This window comes from Pseudorca crassidens, chromosome 3 (assembly GCF_039906515.1).
Source record: "Pseudorca crassidens isolate mPseCra1 chromosome 3, mPseCra1.hap1, whole genome shotgun sequence".
Lineage (NCBI taxonomy): Eukaryota > Metazoa > Chordata > Mammalia > Artiodactyla > Delphinidae > Pseudorca > Pseudorca crassidens.
The window spans coordinates 12,821,259-12,844,915 of NC_090298.1; the positions used below are offsets into that span (position 1 = coordinate 12,821,259).

The 23,657-nt window shown below is 40.1% G+C and overlaps 1 long non-coding RNA gene across 10 annotated transcripts in view; it reads right to left on the reverse strand.

The window, feature by feature from the left end:
- LOC137221143 (uncharacterized) overlaps window positions 1-23,657 on the reverse strand; it is a 65,251-nt gene that overhangs the window by 33,170 nt on the left and 8,424 nt on the right. For 4 of the 10 annotated variants that reach the window (XR_010941890.1, XR_010941888.1, XR_010941892.1 and 1 more), the window contains exons 2-6: window positions 22,504-22,607; window positions 18,700-18,824; window positions 16,413-16,502; window positions 15,063-15,270; window positions 14,582-14,674 (exon numbers count right to left, since the gene is read on the reverse strand). This is a non-coding gene — a long non-coding RNA (uncharacterized lncRNA). Of the gene's footprint in view, window positions 1-14,581; window positions 14,675-15,062; window positions 15,271-15,515; window positions 15,594-16,412; window positions 16,503-18,699; window positions 18,825-22,503; window positions 22,608-23,657 lie in introns of all 10 variants that reach the window. The other 6 variants (XR_010941891.1, XR_010941889.1, XR_010941887.1 and 3 more) reach the window with 4 other exon arrangements.

The following is a 23,657-nucleotide window of genomic DNA, read 5'->3' on the forward strand; positions in this document are numbered from 1 at the left end:
AGAATACTACATAATGATCAAGGGATCAATCCAAGAAGAAGATATAACAATTGTAAATATTTATGCACCCAACATAGGAGCATCCCAATACATAAGGCAAATACTAACAGCCATAAAAGAGGAAATCCAGAGTAACACATTCATCGTAGGGGACTTTAACACTCCACTTTCACCAATGGACAGATCATCCAAAATGAAAATAAAGAAGGAAACACAAACTTTAAATGATACATTAAACAAGATGTACTTAATTAATATTTATAGGACATTCCATCCAAAAACACCACAATACACATTTTTCTCAAGTGCTCATGGAACATTCTGCAGGATAGATCATGCCTTGGGTCACAAATCAAGCCTTGGTAAATTTAAGAAAATTGAAATTCTATCAAGTATCTTTTCCAACCACAACGCTATGAGACTAGATATCAACTACAAGAAAAGATCTGTAAAAAATACAAACACATGGAGGCTAAACAATACACTACTTAATAACGAAGTGATCGCTGAAGAAATCAAAGAGGAAATCAAAAAATACCTAGAAACAAATGACAATGGAGACACGATGACCCCAAACCTATGGGATGCAGCAAAAGCAGTTCTAAGAGGGGAGTTTATAGCAATACAATCCTAACTTAAGAAACAGGAAACATCTCGAATAAACAACCTAACCTTGCACCTAAAGCAATTAGGGAAAGAAGAACAAAACAAACCCAAAGTTAGCAGAAGGAAAGAAATCATAAAGATCAGATCAGAAATAAATGAAAAAGAAATGAAGGAAACAATAGCAAAGATCAATAAAACTAAAAGCTGGTTCTTTCAGAAGATAAACAAAATTGATATACCATTAGCCAGACTCATCAAGAAAAAAAGGGAAAAGACTCAAATCAATAGAATTAGAAATGAAAAAGGAGAAGTAACAACTGACACTGCAGAAATACAAAAGATCATAAGAGATTACTACAAGCAACTCTATGCCAATAAAATGGACAACCTGGAAGAAATGGACAAACTCTTAGAAATGCACAACCTGCCAAGACTGAATCAGGAAGAAATAGAAAATATGAAAAGACCAATCACAAGCACTGAAATTGAAACTGTGATTAAAAATCTTCCAACAAACAAAAGCCCAGGACCAGATGGCTTCACAGGCGAATTCTATCAAACATTTAGAGAAGAGCTAACACCTATCCTTCTCAAACTCTTCCAAAATACAGCAGAGGGAGGAACACTCCCAAACTCATTCTACGAGACCACCATCACACTGATACCAAAACCAGAAAAAGATGTCACAAAGAAAGAAAACTACAGGCCAATATCACTGATGAACATAGATGCAAAAATCCTCAACAAAATACTAGCAAACAGAATCCAACAGCACATTAAAAGGATCAAGTGGGATTTATTCCAGGAATGCAAGGATTCTTCAATATATGCAAATCAATCAATGTGATACACCATATTAACAAACTGAAGGACAAAAACCATATGGTCATCTCAATTGACGCAGAGAAAGCTTTTGACAAAATTCAACACCCATTTATGAAAACCCTGCAGAAAGTAGGCATAGAGGGAACTTTCCTCAACATAATAAAGGTCATATATGACAAACCCACAGCCAACATCGTCCTCAATGGTGAAAAACTGAAAGCATTTCCACTAAGATCAGGAACAAGACAAGATTGCCCAATCTCACCACTCTTATTCAACATAGTTTTGGAAGTTTTATCCACAGCAATCAGAGAAGAAAAGGAAATAAAAGGAATCCAAATTGGGAAAGAAGAAGTAAAGGTGTCACTGTTTGCGGATGACGTGATACTATACATAGAGAATCCTAAAGATGCTACCAGAAAACTACTAGAGCTAATCAATGAATTTGGTAAAGTAGCAGGATACAAAATTAATGCACACAAATCTCTGGCATTCCTATACACTCATGATGAAAAATCTGAAAGTGAAATTAAGAAAACATTCCCATTTACCACTGCAACACAAAGAATAAAATATCTAGGAATAAACCTACCTAAGGAGAAAAAAGACCTCTAAGTAGGAAATTATAAGACACTGCTGAAAGAAATTAAAGATGATACAAATACATGGAGAGATATACCATGTTCTTGGATTGGAAGAATCAACATTGTGAAAATGACTCTACTACCCAAAGCAATCTATAGATTCAATGCAATCCCTATCAAACTACCACTGGCATTTTTCACAGAACTAGAACAAAAAATTTCACAATTTGTATGGAAACACAAAAGACCACGAATAGCCAAGGCAATCTTGAGAGCGAAAAACGGAGTTGGAGGAATCAGGCTCCCTGACTTCAGACTACACTACAAAGCTTCAGTAATCAAGACAGTATGGTACTGGCACAAAAACAGAAATATAGATAAATGGAACAGGATAGAAAGCCCAGAGATAAACCCATGCACATATGGTCACTTTATCTTCGATAAAGGAGGCAGGAATGTACAGTGGAGAAAGGGCAGCCTCTTCAATAAGTGGTGCTGGGAAAACTGGACAGGTACATGTAAAAGTACGAGATTAGAACACTCCCTAATGCCATACACAAAAATAAGCTCAAAATGGATTAAAGACCTAAATGTAAGGCCAGAAACTATCAAACTCTTAGAGGAAAACATAGGCAGAACACTGTATGACATAAATCACAGCAAGATCTTTGTTGACCCACCTCCTAGAGAAATGGAAATAAAAACAAAAATAAACAAATGGGACCTAATGAAACTTCAAAGCTTTTACACAGCAAAGGAAACCATAAACAAGACCAAAAGACAACCCTCACAATGGGAGAAAATATTTGCAAATGAAGCAACTGACAAAGGATTAATCTCCAAAATTTACAAGCAGCTTATGCAGCTCCATAACAAAAAAACAAACAACCCAATCCAAAAATGGGCAGAAGACCTAAATAGACATTTCTCCAAAGAAGATATACAGACTGCCAACAAACACATGAAAGAGTGCTCAACATCATTAATCATTAGAGAAATGCAAATCAAAACTACAATGAGATATCATCTCACACCGGTCAGAATGGCCATCATCAAAAAATCTAGAAACAATAAATGCTGGAGAGGGTGTGGAGAAAAGGGAACACTCTTGCACTGCTGGTGGGAATGTGACTTGGTACAGCCACTATGGAGAACAGTATGGAGGTTCCTTAAAAAACTACAAATAGAACTACCGTATGACCCAGCAATCCCACTACTGGGCATATACCCTGAGAAAACCATAATTCAAAAAGAGTCATGTACCAAAATGTTCATTGCAGCTCTATTTACAATAGCCAGGAGATGGAAACAACTTAAGTGTCCATCATCGGATGAATGGATAAAGAAGATGTGGCACATATATACAATGGAATAGTACTCAGCCATAAAAGGAAATGAAATTGAGTTATTGGTAGTGAGGTGGATAGACCTAGAGTCTGTCATACAGAGTGAAGTAAGTCAGAAAGAGAAAGACAAATACCATATGCTAACACATATATATGGAATCTAAGGGAAAAAAAAAGTCATGAAGAACCTAGGGGTAAGACAGGAATAAAGACACAAACCTACTAGAGAATGGACTTGAGGATATGGGGAGGGGGAAGGGTAAGCTGTGACAAAGCGAGAGAGTGGCATGGACATATATACACTACCAAACGTAAAACAGATAGCTAGTGGGAAGCAGCCGCATAGCACAGGGAGATCAGCTCGGTGCTTTGTGACCACCTAGAGGGGTGGGATAGGGAGGCTGGGAGGGAGGGAGATGCAAGAGGGAAGAGATATGGGAACATATATATACGTATAACTGATTCACTTTGTTATAAAGTAGAAAATAGCACACCATAGTAAAGCAACTATATTCCAATAAAAGAAAATAATAGTCAATAGGAACAGTCATTTGAATTTTAAAAGAATGACTTGGATGGAAGCATGGAAAATGTAGTGAGATGGAGGAGGGACACCAGAGGCAGGGAGATCAATGACAGGGCTTAATGACCAATTGGACACAGGAGGCGAAGAAGAGAGAGGAATTTAATAAAACTGGGACTTTTCTGATAACCTATATAGCATAGCATATTTTGTCATTCACTATCCCTTTACTCTGCTTTATTTTTTCCCCATAGAGCTTGACACTAACACACGCACACGCACACACGCACGCACACACACACACACACACCCCTGTGTGTTTTAGCTATTGCCCATTTCACCAGTACAATATAAGATTCATAAGGAAAGGAATTTCGCTGTGTTTACTGTTATATCCCCAGTGCCGACCACCAAAAACTACTTATGAAAGGATGAATTAAATGGCTAACTTAAGAGAATAAGTGACTTGCAATATCATTACCTAGGATAGGAAACATAGAAGGAATGGCAGGGTTGTGAGACTTGTGACAGATTCATTTTGAGGCATGATGATTTTGAGGTGGAACTTCAAGGTGGAATATATGGTCTGGAACTTGATAGAGAAGATGGGGCTACAGATTGATATTTGGAGGTCATGGGTGCTCGGGTATCAGTAAAAGAACAAATTTCTAACTGAGGAGACGTGATATACTGTGTGTGGATCTCAGAGTTTTGTGTGGCTTCTGGCCTCAGAACTATCATCTTAATTATCTGCCTCTGGTTCACAGAATTTGTAGGTATGCTTTACAGATGTTAAGGCCATTGGGAATGCTGTTCCTGTGGCCACACCTAACACATACCTGCCTGGCTATCCCTGTCTACTCTGTCATTGACTCCAGTTTACTTTGGGGGTGACAACTTATATATACATTTCCAATTCTTTGGACAGTTTTAATATTGTTGGCTGAGCATGTCTGCTTTCTTCCCATAAGCCACTTGAAATAACTGCTCCACTCCCTAAACACAAAACACACACAAACACACACACATGCATGTGATAAACCTAGAAACTAACAATGAATACAACAGGAATAAGTAATTTGAAAACTCATAAAAGAGGTAATGGCAATGAAGATGTTCTACAGTTCAGTATTTAAGACTATTTGGCAGGCAGTCATGACATTCCTTATTATTGAGTGTCAACTACTAGAGGTCATATATTTTTGTTCCTTAAAAGAGCAAGGGCATAATGGCCTGTAATAAGTATAACCCATGTCATCTCCCTTCTCATTTCCCAATGTCACTTTAATTAAAAATTACCTGGATGCGATAAGACAGCTCTCAATTTGACTGCCATTCTGCATGTATCTTGAGTCCTCACACTTTTCACAGCAATTTGATGTTTCACATGTTTCATGAGAAAAATAAACTATAGTATAATTTACTCCATTGGTTTTTAAGCAAATCTGAAGGATACAGTGTAGTAACCAGCATTAACAGTTGGATACAGAATATATCAAACATAATATTTGTTATAGGCTAAGACTCATCTGTCAAGGTTCAAATTGGATGAATTATATTATTCAGTTATTAGATACTTTCATTACATTTCATTTAAAATGTAATTACTGCTTCTATGGCTATCAAAATATACTTTCCCAATGACCTTCATTCAGGGTTGTGCTCCTTTCAGGAAATGTTGAGACTTTAGGATAGCCACCTCTGTACTTAGATAGAACTGTAGTAGTTCTGAATCAGACAGCTCTGACTGTCTTAACTGACTCCTTCCTTCAAAAGACATGGCTTAACTCCTAGACTGTGCCCCCTCCAGCACCACTTTTGCTGCATTTGTCAGACTGGCTGAAGTCTGAGTTAAAGGTCCAGGCTTGGAGTCTCACATGCTGTTTCCCTCCCTAACTTCTGGGTTTGGATGAAATGCTACATCATGCAGAATGGAATCTAGCCTCCTGAGTGGCCACTGAAAGGCTTGATGACACCACACAGTCACGTGGTGAGTTAGCTTTCTGTGGGGGTGAACCTCGACTTACAGGAAATAGGAGATGGGGGTGGGGGGTGGGAAGTCAGGCAGGTAGCATCTTCCTACCATGGAATAGTCTGAGATGGAATTCTTTCTTGCAGCCCTTCTGGAAGAGTCCAATGTGCCAAGTAATGACCAGCCTTTTTTTTTTCTTTTTTTGAAGTTTTGTATGAAGTGGTAGCCAGTCTAGTAACACACTGTATCACTTTTCCTTAGTTATTTTTCCCCTCGCACTCACTGTTTTCAATTTTCACCTCCTGTTATGCACTGAATTGTGTCCCCTGCCCCAGTCCTAAATTCATAGGTTGAAGCCCTATGACCAATGTGACTATATTTAGAGATAGGCCCTTTAGGGAGGTAAGTAAGGTTAAATGAAGTTATAAGGGTGGGTCCCTAATCCAGTAGGGTTGGTGGCCTTTTATGATGAGGAAGGACAGAGCAGCCAAGATGGCAAAATAGAAAGACCCTGAGCTTACTTCCTCTCACAAGCACACAAAAATCACAACTATCTGCAGAAAAATCATCAATGCAAAAGCCCATCAGAAAAGATCTTCTACAATTAAAGACATAAAGAAGGAACCACGGGACTTCCCTGGTGGGGCAGTGGTTAAGAATCCACCTGCCAATGCAGGAGACACAGGTCCAAGCCCTGGTCCAGGAAGATCCCACATGCCGTGGAGCAACTAAGCCCATGCAACACAACTACTGAGCCTGTGCTCTAGAGCCCATGAGCCACAACTACTAAAGCCTGCACACCTAGAACCTGTGCTCCACAACGAGAAGCCACCACAATGAGAGGCCCGCACACTGCAACGAAGAGTAGCCCCTGCTTGCTGTGACTAGAGAAAGCCCACACACAGAAACGAAGACCCAACACAGCCAAAAATAAATAAATAAAAGAAATTTTTAAAAAAATAAAAGAAGGAACCACAACGACACAGGTAGGAGGAGTGGACTCACAATATAATTAAATCTCATTCCCTCTGTGTGGGCAACTCACAAACTGGAGAATAATAATATTGCAGAGGTTCTTCAATGGGAGTGAGAGTTCTGAGCCCCATGTCAAGCTCTCCATGTCAGGTCCAGTACCAGGAAGAGGAGCCCCCAGAGCATTTGGCTTTGAAGGCCAGGGGGGCTTAATTGCAGGAGCCCCACAGGACTAGGGGAAATAGAGACTTCACTCTTAAAGGGGGCATGCAAAATCTCATATGCACTGGGACCCAGGGCTAGGTAATTTGATAGAAGCCTGGGCCAGACCTACCTGCTGGTCTTGGACAGTTTTCTAGAGAGGCAGGGAGCAGCTATGGCTCACCCTGGGGACATAGACACTGGTGGAAGACATACTGGGGGACATTCAAACACCTGAACACTGATGTTGGTGGCTAACATCTTGGTTCATTAATGCCAAGACCTGGCCCCACCCAACAGCCTATAGGCACAAGTGCCGGGGACACCTCAGGCCAAATAACTAACTGGGTGGGGACACAGCACTAACCATCAGCAGATAGGCTGCCTAAAGACTTCCTGAGCCCACAGCCATCTCTAGAAATACCCTTAGACATGACCCTGCCCATCAGTGGGCCAAGATCCAACTCCACCCACCAGTGGGCAGGCATCGGCCTTCCTACCAGCAAGCCTGCACTAGCCTCTAGACCAGCTTCACTCAGAGGGCAGACACCAGAAGCAGAAAACTATGATCCTGCAGACTGAGCCTACCAGCAGCAAGCCAGAGCCTACCCTGGAACCAGCTGAACACTGGCCCTGCCCATTAGCAGGTCAGTGCAATCTTTGGAACATCCTGGACCCCATACACAGCTGTGTCAGGAACTTTTCCCCTCCCAACAATCTGAAACAAGCTCTGGGATCCCCAGGCCTGCAGCCAGACTCCAGGAGCCAGATCTGCCTGCAAGTAGTTTGGCACTAACTGCAGGATCTGGCTTCACCTGCAAGTGGGTGAGCAACCACCCCAGTCTTTTGGACCCTGACTCTGCCCACCACTGAGCAAACACTAGCTCTGGGACCCCCTAGGGTTCTGCAACCAGCTGCCTTGTAACCAGGCACCACTAAACAGCAGCCAACAGCATCCACAGAAGGCAGGGCCTGGCAACCAACTGGACTAGGGGCCAACCAAACCTACCAGCCCGCCCACAGAGTCAGCCTAACACAACAGAAGGACCCATGCAGCCCTCTTAGGGGGAACCACCAAGCATATAGCTTGGGTAATGAGATGGGAGTGCACTGCTGGGATGCATAGGACATCTCCTATAAAAGGCCACTTCTCCAAGGTTGAGAAACGTGACTAACCTACCACATACATAAAATACAAATAGCAACTTAGAAAAAATGAGGTGACAGAGGAATATGTTTCAGACAAAGGAATAAGATAAAACCTCAGAAGAAGAACTAAGTGAAGTGGAGATAGGCAATCTACCCAAGAAAGAGTTCAGAGTAATGGGCCCACAAAGCCTACATAGGGAGCACTCCTAGAGCATATAGCTCTGGTGACCAGAGAGGAGTGCACTGCTGAAATGCATAGGACATCTCCTAAAAATGTCCACTCATCAAAGACTGGGAAAAGTAACCAACCTACCAGAAATAAAAACAGAGAATTAAGCAAAATGAGGCAACAGAGAAATATGTTCCAAACAAAGGAATAAGATAAAACACCAGAAGAAGAATTAAGAGAAATGGAGCTAGGTAATCAACACAATAAAAAGTTCAAAAGTACTGATCATAAAGATGTTCGAGGGACTTCCCTGGCGGTCCAGTGGTTAAAACTCCACACTTCCACTGCAGAGTGCACAGGTTCGATCCCTAGTCGGGGAACTAAGATTCCCACATGCCACATGGGATAGGCAAAAAAAAAAAAGAAAAAAAGGAAGATGCTCGAAGAACTTGGGAGAAGAATAAACAAATACAGTGAGAAGTTTAACAAAAAGGAAAAATAAAGAAAGATGAAATGGAGCTTAAGAATACAATAAGTGAGGGCTTCCCTGGTGGCGCAGTGGTTGAGAGTCCGCCTGCCGATGCAGGGGACACGGGTTCATGCCCCGGGCTGGGACGATCCCACATTCCGTGGAGTGGCTGGGCCCGTGAGCCATGGCTGCTGAGCCTGCACGTCCGGAGGCTGTGCTCCGCAACGGGAAAGGCCACAACAGTGAGAGGCCCGTGTACTGCACACACACACACACACACTCACAAAAAAAAAGAATACAATAAGTGAAATAAAAAATACACTAGAAAGAATAAAAGTAGATTAGATGATACAGAGGAATGGATCAAACTAAAAAAGAGAGTAGTTGAAATCACTTGAACTGAACAGAAAAAAAGACAAATGAGTAAAAAGAGATGAGGACAGCTTAAGAGACCTCTGGTACAACATCAGGCATACTAACATTCACATTATAGGGGTCCCAGAAGAAGGAGAGAGAAAGGGGCAGATAACATATTTGAAGACATAACAGCTGAAAACTTCCCTAACCTGGGAAAGGAAACAGACGTTTGGGTCCAGAAATCACAGAGTCCCAAACAGGATCAGCTGAAAGAGGACCATACTAAGATACACTGTAATTAAAATGGCAGAAATTAAAGAGAGAATATTAAAAATAGCAAGAGAAAAACAACAAATTACATACAAGGGAACTCCCCTAAGAGTATCAACTGACTTTTCAGCAGAAACTCTGCAGGCCAGAAGGGAGTGATATGATATATTTAAAGTGATGAAACAAAAAACCTATGACCAAGAATACTCTACCCCTCAAGGCTATCATTCAGATTTGAAAGAGAGATCAAAAGTTTTACAGACAAGCAAAAGCCAGAAGAGTTCATCACCTTGAAACAGCCTTACAAAAAATGTTAAAGGGACTTCTCTAAGCAGGAAAGAAAAGGCCACAACTAGAAACATGAAAATTATGAAAGGAAAAATCTCATTGGTAATGACAAATATACAGTAGTGGTAGTAAATCAATTACTTATGAAGCTAGTAGGAACGTTAAAAGACAAAGTAGTAAAATCGTCTATATCCACAATAAGTAGTTAAGGAATACACAAAACAAAAGGATGTAAAACATGATGTCAAAAACAGTAAACATGAGGACTGGGAGTAAAAATCCCAGGTTTTAAAAATGTGTTTGAACTTGAGAGACTGGCAACTTAAAACAATCACGTAGATATATAGATTGCTATCTATAAACCTCATGGTAACCACAAATCAAAAATCTATAATAATACACACACCAAAAAAAGGGAAAGAAATCCAAACATAACTCTAAAGATAGTCATCAAATCACAAGGAAAGAGAGCAAAAGAAGAAGAAAGGAACAAAAAAGAATTACAAAAATAACCCCCATACAATTAACAAAATTGCAATAAGTACATACCTATCAATAATCACTTTACATGTAAATGGACTAAATGCTCCAGTCAAAAGACAGAGTGGCTGAACAGATACAAAACAAGACGCAAATATATGTTCTCTACAAGAGATCTAAAGACACACACGAACTGAAAGTGAGGGAATGAAAAAAGCTATTTCATGCAAATGGAAACAAAAAGGAAGCCAGGGTGTAGCAATACTTATAACAGACAAAATAGATCGTAAAAAGAGACAAAGAAGGGCATTACAGAATGATAAAAGGATCAATCCAAAAAGAAAATATGATAATTTAAAATATATATGCACCCAACATAAGAGTACCTAAATACATAAACCAAATATGACCACCTAAATACATAAACCAAATATTAACAGATATAAAAAGAGAAATTGACAAATAACACAGTAATAGTGGGGGAATTTAAAACCCTGCTTACATCAATGGACAGATCATCTAGATAGAAAATCAAAAAGGAAACACTGACCTAAAACAGCACATTAGACCAAGTGAACTTAACAAGTATACATAGAACATTCCATCCAAAAGCAGCAGAATACACATTCTTTTCAAGTGTCCATGTAATGTTCTCCAGGATAGGTCATATTGTAGGGCACAAAACAAGTCTAAGTTTAAAAAGATTGACATCCTATCAAGCAACTTTTCTGACCACAACACTGTGAGACTAGAAATCAACTACAAGAAAAAAGACTGCAAAAGACATAAACATGTGGAGGCTAAATAATACACTACTAAACAACCAACTTGTCACTGAAGAAACTGAAGATGACACAACCTGATGGAAAGATATATCATGCTCATGGACTGGGAGAATTAATATTGTTAAAAATGACCATACTACCCAAGGAAATCTACAGATTCAATGCAATCGCTATCAAAATACTAATGGCATTTTTCACAGAACTAGAACAAATAATTTTAAAATTTGTCTGGAAACACAAAAGACTCCAAATAGCCAAAACAATATTGAGAAAGAAGAACAAAGCTGGAGAGATCACAATCCCTGATTTCAAACTATACTACAAAGCTACAGTAATCCAAACAGCATGATACTGGCACAAAAACAGACATATAGATTAGTGGAAAAGAAAAGACAGCCCAGAAATAAACCCACAGTTATATGGGCAATTAACCTAAAACAAAGGAGGAAAGAATATACAATGGGGAAAAGACAGTCTCTTCAATAAATGGTGTTGGGAAAACTGGTCAGTTACATGCAAAAGAAGCAAACTGGACAACTCACACCACGCACAAAAGTAAACTCAAATGCATTAAAGATATAAATGTAAGACCTGTAACCATACAACTTCTAAAAGAAAACATAAGAAGTATACTCTTTGACATTGGTCTTAGTAATATTTTTTTTTGAATATGTCTCCACAGGCAAGGGAAACAAAAGCAAAAATAAACAAATGGGACTACATCAAATTAAAAAATCTGCACATAGGAAACTATCAACTAAATGAAAAAGCTGCCTACTAAATGGGAGAAGATATTTGCAAATGACATACAGTAAGTCCCCTACATACAAACCTTCACGTTTTGAACTTTCAAAGGTGTGAATGTGCGTTCCATCAACGTCAGGCATGAGTGAAATTGCAGCTTGCCTTCAGTCTTCTATTGCTGAAGATCTTTCAGCTCTACCCTCTCCCACCTCCTCTCCCTCCCCCAGTCAGTAACTCTTCTTGCCTGTTCCCTCAATGCCAGCTGTTGTACTGTACTACTGTACTTTTCAAGGAAACATACTGTAAGATTAAAAATGTTTTCTTTATTTTTTGTGTTTGTTTTTTATGTATTATTTGTGTGAAAGGTACTATAAACCTATTATAGTACAATACTATATAGCCGATTGTGGTAGTTGGGTACCTAGGCTAATATTGCTGGACTTACGAACAAACTGGGCTTATGAATGCACTCTCAGAAAGGAGCTTGTCTGTAAGTAGGGGACTTACTGTAGCTGATAAGGGGTTGATAGCTAAAGAATTCATACAACTCAACATCAAACAAAAAACCAATTAAAAAATGGACAGAGGATCTGAGTAGACATTTTTCCAAAGAAAATATGCAGATGGCCAACAGACACATGAAAAGATGCTCAACAGCACTAATCATCGGGGAAGTGCAAACCAAAATCGCAATGAAATATCCCCTTTATATCTGTCAGAATGACTATTATCAAAAGACAACAAGTAACACGTATTGGCAAGGATTGGAAAAAAGAACACTTGTGCACTGTTGGTAGGAATGTAAATTGGTGTAGCCACTATGGAAAACATTATGGAAATTGCTCAAAAACTTAAAAATAGAACTACCATATGATCCAGTAATTCCACTTCTGGATATTTATCCAAAGAAAATAAAAACAGTAATTAGAAAAGATATATGCAACCCTATGTTCATAGCAGCATCTTTTACAATAGCTAAGATATGGGAGCATCCTAAGTTTCCATCCACAGATGAATGGATACACACACACACACACACACACACACAGTGGAATCTTACTCAGCCATAAAAAGAATGAAACCTTGCCATTTGTGACAACATGGATGGCCTAGAGGGTATTATGCTAAGTGAAATAAGTCAGAGAAAGACAAATTATGATATCACTCACATGTGGAATCTAAAAAACAAAAGAAATGAACAAATATAACAGAGACATAGACACAGAGAACAAACATGTCGTTGCCAAGGGGAGGAGTTGAGGGGGAGATAAGACATAGGTGAGGGAGACTGAGGCACACATTTCTAGTTACAAAATAAATGAGTCATGGGTATGAAATGTACAGTGTGGGGAAAATAGTAAACAATTAATTATGTAATATCTTTGTATGGGGACAGATGGTAACTAGACTTATCGTGGTGATCAATTTGAAATGTTCAGAAATATTGATTCACTATGTTAGACATCAGGAATTAACATAGTTTTGTAGGTCAATTATACTTCAAAAGCAAACAGACAGACTCATGGAAAAAGAGATCAGATTTGTGGTTACTAGAGGCACGGGTGTGGGTGGGATATTGGGTGAAGGCAGTCAAAAGGTACAAAACTTCCAGTCATATGATAAATAAGTACTAGAGATGTAATGTACAACATGATAAAGATAATTAACACTGCTGTACTATACATATGAAAGTTGTTAAGAGAGTAATCCTAAGAGTTCCCATCATAAGGAAAAAATTTTTTCCCCTATTTCTTTAATTTTGTGTTGATATGAGATGATGGATGCTCACTAAACATGATAATCATTTCATGATGTATATAAGTCAAATCACTATGCTAGACACCTAAACTTATACAGTACTGTATGTCATTTATATCTCAATACAACTGGAAAAAAATTAAATTCTAAAAAACTTGCTTGTACTAGTCAATATTGTGTAGGTTAGCATTCTCCAAGTGTGGTCTGGGGACATTTTCCCTGGGTCTATGAGGTCAATTTCAAAATCAATGACTAAATGTTATTTGCTTTTTTCATTCTCAATCTCTCATGAGTGTATTGTGGAGTTTTCCAGAATGTGATACTGCAGCTCTTTGAATGCAGAAGCAGACCCCAAAACCCAGCTTTATTCTGCTTAGCCAGACATTAAAGAGATTTGCAAAAATTGAAACAGTGCTACTCTTCTCACAGTTATTTGTTTTAGAAAATATATTTTTCATTAAGATATTACTATGCTAATGTACAATGGATTCATTTACATATTTTTAAAATTTCTCAGTTTTAATATCTAAAACAGTAAATATCAATATATAGAACCCACATAAACAAAAGTCCATTGAGGTCCTGTTTTAAAATGTAGGCTCTGTTATTACTCGGGTATGGTTAGGTCAATAGATCAGGAGATGACTGTCACTGAAAGGGAAGTCTGTTCCCGAGAGTAGGAGGCCTGCCATGTCACACAGGGCCACACAGGGCCACCGGGAAGTCAGTCAGAAGGCTGAAGGAGCGAGGGGAAAGCATGGGTGAGAGCCTTACTGTGGTTTTCGCAGAAAGGAACAGGCAAGGCAGGGTAAGCAGGTTTGAATAATTACAGCAGGCTCTTAGGTGTAGGGGTTGTCCTACGGTTTCCTGCATTTGGCCCTGAGGTGACTAGGACAGGTGAGTACAGGCATACCTCGGAGATACTGCTGGTTTGGTTCCAGACTATTGCATTAAAGCAAATGGGGCAATAAGGCAAGCCACACAAATTTTTTGGTTTCCAGTACATATAAACATTATGTTCACACTATGCTGCAGCCTATTAAGTGTGCAATAGCATTATGTCTAAGAAAACAATGCACATACCTTAATTAAACTAATGCTGCTGGAAAAACGGCACCAATAGACTTGCTCAACGCAGGTTTGTCACAAGCCTTCAATTTGTAAACAATGCAGTATCTGCGAAGTGCAGTAAAACAACATATTGCTGTATTGGCCCAGAGTATAAGAGCCCTGTGAGAGCTGGAAAAAGGGGGTGCTTATGGGGGCAGAGGGGGTATGGTTTTGGATTGGTTAGCTTGCACATGAGAGGTATATTCACAAGGGAGGAGCTTGTTATCTCTAGGAATTAGCTAGTCCTCAAAGGAGCAGTCTCCCCTGTGCTAGCAAGGTCCCAGGTGCCAGAGCTTTAAGAAGACAGAAAGTAAGGAAACATAGTCAATACAGGTCCTTAATAGTTTTCAAGAGTGTAGAGATGTTCAGAGACCAAAGAGTTTGAGGGCTTCTTGGCTCAGTAATGCACAGTAAAAAAAAAAAAAAAAAGGTGCCCCAAATCTCAACGTCTTACAGCAAAGAGGGTTGTTCGTTGCTCAGGTGAAGTCTTCACACTTCTGACAGGTGGCATACAGTCATCTCTGGGGATCCTTGGGGGATTTGTTTCAGGACCCCCAAAGGATATCAAACTCTACGGGTGCTCAAGTCCCTTGTATTAAATGGTGTGGTACAGTCGGCCTTCTGTAACCAAGGATACAGAACCCACAGATACAGAGGGCCTCCTATACAAAGAATATCAGAACATTAAAAAAAAGTCATAATTTCAGAACAAAAGAAAATCATTTAAATTGAATTACTTTAGCTTAATGAGAAACTCACTATATTATCCTTATTTGCTCAAGTATTTATCATGAATTAGTGAGATTTCCTCACTACTTAGGAAGAGTTCAGGGACTGGTGCTTGGAAATTTCTGAAATCTAGGACAATTGTAGATGGAAGTGACATGAAGGTGAGGAAAGACCTTACCTTGTTTATACGCTGAAAGGACCCAGCAGAGAGGGCGAAGATTGAACATATTGGAAAAAGAGACACCTGAGAGAACTCCTGGAGGAGGTGAAAGAGCAAAGGAGGGAGTGGTCTGAAATAGGATAGAGAGAGAAACCTCTCTTTCGAAAATTGGTTGGATAGGAGAGGGTGCTCCTGACGATAAGTTGAGGGAAGGAGAGAAGCTGAGAGAGTCCACCCCTAATGGCACTGATTTTCTCTATGAATCACAGGCAAGTTTACTGCTGAAGGTGAGCAGGGCAGGGGGTGTTGAAGGTTTAGGCCTATTGCAGGGATTGGTGAAGGGAGCCCACGGAGCACAAACAACAGGAAATGCAGCAGAACCGAAGGCCCAGCTGAGTTCAGACCTTAAATAGTAAGAGCATGAAACACATGGTAGCCTGCCTTTCCTAACTCAGCTTCTTAGCCCCGGCATTGAACCGAGATGGGGTTGGGGTGAGTGCAGGGAACTGATGTTTACTGAAAGGCTGTGTAGGGTGATGGTTAAGAGCACGGCCTTTGAAGTCAGCTGGCCTGAGTAAAAATCCTGTCACTTTCCTATTCAGTAAAATGGAGCCAATAATAGTCTTGTGGTGCTGTTTTATGTGGGTAACAGTGGTTTTGTGGAGTTGTTTTGAGGGCTAAATGACTAAATATATGCTGTGGATTTTCCTTCCACATCCTTGCTTCTGGGGCTTAAGGGACCCACCTAGGTTTCAGGGTTTCACGATTAGGTGAATATAGGACTCTTGAAAAGGGACTGTTGTGCTGCACCCCGCAGTCCTGTGAGCCCAATATTTGCCCAGCTTGAAGACCGTAGAAGGACCCCAGAATCAGTGACAGAGACGTCAGTGGTGTTAACGGATAGGAGGGTCTTACCTGTGTGAAGCGAGGTCCGGGCGTCACCCCCCCCACCCTGTGGAGCAGACAGCGGCGTCTTCACTACCTCGGCGACAGGGAGGTTACCAGCTGCAAGGGGAAGTGACGTCAGGTTGGCTCCTCGGTTACCAGGGAAACCAGCAGAGGAGCATGCCCCTCCCCACCCCTTTGATGAGCTAGCAAGGTGCGGATGTTCTGATCTAATGAGCAATCACTAGTCAGGGCCCGGGGCGAGTACATAGCCGTTTTTTGAGGAGGGAAGGTCGGTCAGGTGAGTAGGATGCAGGTGAGGCAGGGACTGGTCAGTCAGGGGATGCACAGAGAGCAAGGGAACAGCCATCGCGGGGGGCCTGACCATACAGGGACAATGCAGCCCCTCTGCCCCCCCTGTTTCCTCTGAGGTTCCTCCTCCGTGGTCTTCACGATCCTTTCTGGTTGTGGCGGGAAACAGAAGGCAGGTGTACCTGGGTCTCCCGTTTTGTCTCCAAAGGGCCTAACCTCTAGGCCCTACTTTCTTCAGGCCTTTAGTTTTATATCTCAGTCACCTGTTCTAGAAGTAAACTACACCCGGCCTCTTATTTGCGTTTCACCCTCATAATCCTAGTCCACCTATCATCCACTTGCCCTCCACAGAAGTACCTCTGGATCGCAGGGGGAGGTCACATATGTGGAAGAGGCAAAAGATAAAAGCATAAAAATGTTTTAGAAAATCTCTTCTTACCTACTAACTCTCTTACTTCTCCTGTGGGTAGATGTTTTCATCCCCCTAAAATACCCCACGCTGGTGCTCAGAGGGACCCGTAGTGTACGTGGGCAGGGTAACTTACACAGCTCGTCACTGTGTAAAAGCTGGTAATAAACAATTCTACGCCTGTGCTCTTCCACCTGGCGCTCTGCGCTGCCTCAAACAGAGGGCTGCACTGGTCCCGTGGGGGCCTGAGGGCTGGAGCATCGGAGGACTGGGGAGAGGGAGTCGCAGGTGCTGGTGAGAGAGTACAGAGCTTAGGCAAGAAGAGAAGGAGGGGCTCTGTGCTCAGAGAAGCGGGGGCTGGCGAACAGGGAGAGAAGGAAGCCGTGGAGGAGCTGGAATCGCAATGAGGGGATGAGCAAGTGGGGAGGGGAGAGGAGGGACGACTTCTGCAACAATGGGACGTGAAGCTGATGATTTTAAGGGGTTCACTTCCAGATGATGACGAGTAGCCACAGGACTACTGAAGAGAAGCTGAGCACCACTGGGGTGGGGGACACTAAGAAGCATGAGTTTCAGCCGTTTGAGTGAAAGTGGAAAAATAGATCTGTTGTGAGAGTCCTTTACAGATGCTTGAGGAGTGAGCTTGTGGTTGAAAACAGAGTAGGCAGGGGCCAGGGTAGCAGAGGCCCGGAGCTGGTGCAAAGGCAGGAGCCTCCCAGGAAGAGGGGCTGCAGAGGTAGAAAGAACCTTGTTTTTTAATTGTAGCACGTGGGGCTTCCCTGGTAGCGCAGTGGTTGAGAGCCCGCCTGCCGATGCAGGGTACACGGGTTTGTGCCCCGGTCCGGGAAGATCCCACATGCCGCGGAGCGGCTGCGCCCGTGAGCCATGGCCGCTGAGCCTGCGCGTCCGGAGCCTGTGCTCCGCAACGGGAGAGGCCACAACAGTGAGAGGCCCGCGTACCAAAAAAAAAAAAAAAAAAAAAAAAAAATTGTAGCACGTGGCAGTTCTCATACACGACTCTGTATGGTCCTCCCAGCAATTCTGTGAGATGCATACAGGGCAGGAAACAGACTTTCTCCGCAAAAACCTGCTAAGCATCAGCACTGGGACTCAGACCAAGCCTCCTGACTTGACCCACGCTGTCTGTAGTTTCCCACGAGAGTCTTGATCCTCTGCGTACAATTCACAGTAGGAGAGCAACCTCTTAGAGAGAAAACTTATAGACTCTACACAGAAATGAAAGAACTTTTCTTCACCCTAGAGTCTGTGTTAAAAATCTTCAGGCTGTAAATTGTGAGAGAGCTGTTGGACTGTCAGGAATTGGTGCAGGTGAGGTTCTTATGGTGCCATCTAGTGTCCGTGATTGGACTTACAAAACTTTGGCTATAAGTATTCTGAAAACTAATTTATTTAAGGAAATAGCAAGTAACTGATTAATTTTGCAAAAGAATAGACATTAAAACACCTAATATTTTCCTCTCCCTGCCGGGAAGATTTATTAACCTGGCCTCTTGATCACCCTGAGAGCTAGACCAATGCAGTGAATTACTTCATTGCATAACACAGAAATTATGACCTAATGAAGTCCAAGGTTACCTTATTTTCTTTTCACAATACCAGTTGATCCAAGACCTTAAAGATCATGAAGCTTGGTGCTACAAGTGTCTGAGGCATTCAGGTCTTCATTCAGTAGAATGATGTATACAGCAGTGCTTCATAAACTGTAAAATGTTAAGCAAAAGTATTATATAGAGCTATTATTTCACACATACGATTCCATACCCTTGACACACCTCCCTTCTAAGCTTCATATTTATAAGAGTTGCCATCTAGACTTTACATCTGAAGAAGCTGAGGCTCAGATATGTTATATGACTTGCCCAAGGTCATAGAGCTAGTTTTCTCTTTGCTATACTGCATTGCCACTATGACACTGATATAAGGAATTAATATGAGTTTATTCAGCAGAAATTTATTAATGCTCACTAGTGCCATCCGTTGGGTTAGGAACAAGGTATATAAAGATTTATGAGTGTTGGGAACTGAATGTTTGTGTCCAACTAAAATTCATAAGTTGAAACCCTAGCCCCTAATGTGACATATTTGGAGGTAGGGTCTTTGTGGAAGTAAAGTTAAATGAGGTCATAAGGGTAGGGTCCTGATCCAATAGGATTATGTCCTTAAGGATAGGAAGAGAGACCAGATCCAGATCTTGCTTTCTCTTGGCAGGCATATGCAGCAAGAAGGCAGCTGTCTGCAAGCCAGGAACAGAACCCGACCATGCTGGCACACTGATCTCACTTTCAGCTCCAGAACTGGGAGAAAATTAATTTCTGTTGTTTAAACCACCCAGTGTATGGTATTTTGTTATGGCAGCCCAGCCCAAGCCAACTAAAACAATGAAGATCTACTCCCCCTAAGCTGCTTCCAGCTTTGTTAGGGAAGTCAGCTGTCAGATAAATCACAACCCAACTTGCTGAGATAGATGTATGGACACCTCATATTTCTAAATGATTGCCTTAGAAGGAATCCTGATGAGACTAGTGGTGACAGGCTACCACAGATGTCAGACAGCTCTAAACTCAAATACATTTAAGAGATGACCTTTTACTTAGAGGTACCTTGTTATTAATAAACATGGACTTTCTCTCAGAACCCCGTGTGCCCTCTTTGCGTTGGAGATGGAATGGAGTTGCAGAGCGAGTGACTGAATGTGGCTTTGGGTTCTGGTTCAAGAACAGAACTTGTGGTCCTCAGCTGCTACATCTATAAAATGAGACAGTTTTGACTAGCTGCCATCTGAGGCAGTCATCTGAATATTTTTGCTCACTTTGTCCCTAAAAGAGTTTTGAAAAACTGTGAAACTGTTTCAAAATATTATAAAATTTGAAAGTTGACATCTAAAATTTTCCATTAGAAATGTAGTTTTAAAGAATGTAATTTCCATTATACTATAAATATTGACATTTTAAAATAAAATCATCACATGACTCTTATGTTTCCAGTACCATCAAAATAACATATTTATTAGAAAGTCACTATCATTCATAAAAAAGACTGCATTTCACATCATTCCTTTTTCTCAATGAAATATTATTTTCATTCCATTCTCCATTCCCAGAATTTTATGTAATGCGGTATATTTTTATGTTTGAAAGTCTTTTAAAATTAAAAATTAAAATTACCTGAAAGTTTTATTATAATTATCAGTAGTTAAAATTTGAAACAATATATTATAAATTTTGATAATAATTACACATAATTAGTAAAATTTTATTGGATACATCTCTCAAAATCTATTGATGAATGTTATTTATTGTTAGAGATAGAATTTAATCTAGTTTCAATTTCTATTTTGGGGTTTTATAGATATAAGCACTCAGAGACACTGTTCTCATAAATAGATGAGAATAGTTTTATTATAGTAAAGTCCTTCAATTATTTCAACTTCTGAATTGCATGCCAAAAGTATCATAGTAATCTCTCATTAAATGTTATTTTAAATCATCAACTTTAGGTTCTCCATCAAATTTGTTGAAAGCAAAGAATTAGAAACCCCCTGAATTACAAAAGGATTGATTATCCAGTCTTTACAGTCAATCTGGGACTACTATAGGACAATCATCTCACTTATAAATACTAATTTTAAGGAAGAGTGCTAAGTAAGGCAGAGAGCAATGAGCAATGAGCATGTCACCTGGATGACCTAAGATGCTACCAATGTTTCTTACCTATACTCTGCTTGGTTCTCTCAACTCTCTCACTCAGGAGCAATGCTTTCTTTGAGTAAAATTATCAACACTCTTATAACCACACTCTACATTATATCTGAATGAACATATTGGGCAAACTGTTCCACTGAATACCAAAATACCCACTCTTAAAGAGAAGAAAAGGAAAGACACAAAGCCTGAATGCAAATTTTTGATGCCTTATATGGGAGACTTCTCCGAAAGCAGAAGTGCTATCCAATAGAAATATAATGTGAGCTATATATGTAATTTAAAATTTGTTTAAAAAGCAGAAAGAATCAGGTGAAATTAAAGTTATATGTAATGCAATATTTCCAAATATAATCATTTCAACATTCAGTCAATATAAAAAGTTAAAAATGAGGTAGTTGTACATTTTTTTTTTTTGGTACTATTCCTTGTAGTATTTTATACAAGCAGCAAATCTTAATTCATACCAGCTACATTTCAGGTGCCCAGTATCCACATGTGACTAGTGACTATTGTATTGGACAACACAGCCCTTGAGATACACACTGTAGTAAGATTTGGGATGGATAAGAGAGCAATCTTTTGTTTTTGTAAAGTAAGAATATGGTGAACGTAAGAGAAGTGGTCAGAAAGGAAAATAGTCCTATCCATGCCCTCGTACAGCTGTGAAAGGTATCTTTCACCCCAGGGCCTACGCTGCACAGCTGTATGAAGTGGCCCTGGTGTACCTCAAGAGATAGAGGTACCCCACTTTGAAGATCATTATTTTAAGATGAATTCTAGCTGCCAGGGTCTTTGGAAAATAATGCAATGATAATGAAATTATGCAGCCTTATCTTCTGGAGAAGACCTAGTCAACTATCCTCTAAAATTCTGGAGCAAGTAAAAAATCATGAGACAATGATTAGCAAAAGATCCAGAAAGCCCTTGTTACTTTGTCAGCAATATCTTGGTATGACTTTTTTAAGGTATGGTTGACAACCTACCTTATTGCAAGCAGAGAGTTTTTGGTAATAGTAGGGTGATGTTTTCCCCTCTGACTTTGATGGAGATAAGATGAGGTTATAGGAAAATCATCAACCTAACATCAGATTACTCTAGGAGGTGAAGATTTCCTATGTTAGGGCACAGAAATGACTAAGAATCTCTTCCTTACCTTTATTTTCTTAGGAAACTTCTACAGTTTGTCCCCCTAGCTCTTTCTAAATTCCAGTGTACAGTATGAATGTTGGGCTTCCTTTCCAAAGGAACCCAGATGCTTGTCCTAAAAGGTAAGTATAAAGAAGTACTCTATGATACTGTCTTAGTTGGCTTGGGCTGCCATGACAAAATACCATAGACTGGGTGGCTTAAACAACAGAAATTTATTTTCTCACAGTTCCAGAGGTTGGGAAGTATAAGATCAAGGTGCTAGCTGATTTGGTTTCTGGTGAGAGCTTTCTTCCTGGCTTTCAGATGGCTGCCTTCTGTGTCCTCCATGGTAGAGAGAGAAGTCTGGTGTCTCTTCTTTTTCTTATAAGGACACCAACCCTGTCAGATTAGGGCCCCACCCATATGACCTCATTTCACCTTCATCACCTCCTCACAGGTCCTATCTCTAAATGTCTTAGTGAATTCAAGTTGCTGTAACAAACTACCATACACTGGATGGCTTAAACAACAGAAATTTATTTCTTACAGTTCTGGAGACTGGAAGTTCAAGAGCAGGCTGCCAGTATGGTTGAGTTCTGGTAAGGAAAGTTTTCTGATTTGTAGACTGCTAACTTCTCCTTATATCTGCACCTGGCAGAGAGCAGAGAGGAAGAGCAAACTTTCTTGTGACTCTTTTTAAAAAAATTAATAAATGTATTTTTGGTATTTATAATTTTTTACTGAAATATAATCAAATTACAATGTTTCAGGTGTACAGCAGTGATTCAGTTATATATATATATATATATATATATATATATATACACACACATATATATTCTTTTCCATTATAGGTTACTACAAGATATTGCATATAGTTCCCTGTGCTATACAGTAGGTCCTTGTTGTTTATGTATTCTATATATAGTAGCGTGTATCTTTTTATCCCAAATTCCTAATTTATCCATCCCTCCTGCTTTCCCCTTTGGTAAGTGTAAGTCTGTTCTCTGTGTCTGTGAATCCATTTCTGTTTTGTAAGTAAGTTCATTTGTATCATTTTTTAGATTCCATATATAAATGATATCATATGATATTTGTCTTTCTCTCTCTGACTTACTTCACCTAGTATGATAATCTCTAGGTCCATCTGTGTTGCTACAAATGGCATTATTTCATTCTTTTTTATGGCTGAGTAGTATTCCACTGTATAAATATACTATCTCTTCTTCATCCATTCATCTGTCATTGGGCATTTAGGTTGCTTCCATGTCTTGGCTATTGTAAATAGTGCTGCTACGAACATTGGGGTGAATGTATTTTTTTGAGTTAGAGTTTTCATCTTTTCCAGATATATGCCCAGGAGTGGGATTGCTGGATCACATGGTAACTCTATTTTTAGTTTTTAAGGAACTTTCATACTGTTCTCCACAGTGGCTGCAGCAATTTACATTCCTACCAACAGTGCACAAGGGTTCCCTTTTGTCCACACCCTCTCCAGCATTTATTATTTGTAGACTTTTTGATGATGGCCATTCTGACTGGTGTGAGGTAATACCTCACTGCAGTTTTGATTTGCATTCCTCTAATTATTAGTGATGCTGAGCATCTTTTCACGTGCCTATAAATGTATGTCTTCTTTGGAGAAATGGCCAGCTGTATGTGTTCTTTGGAGAAATGTCTGTTTAGGTCTTCTTCCCATTT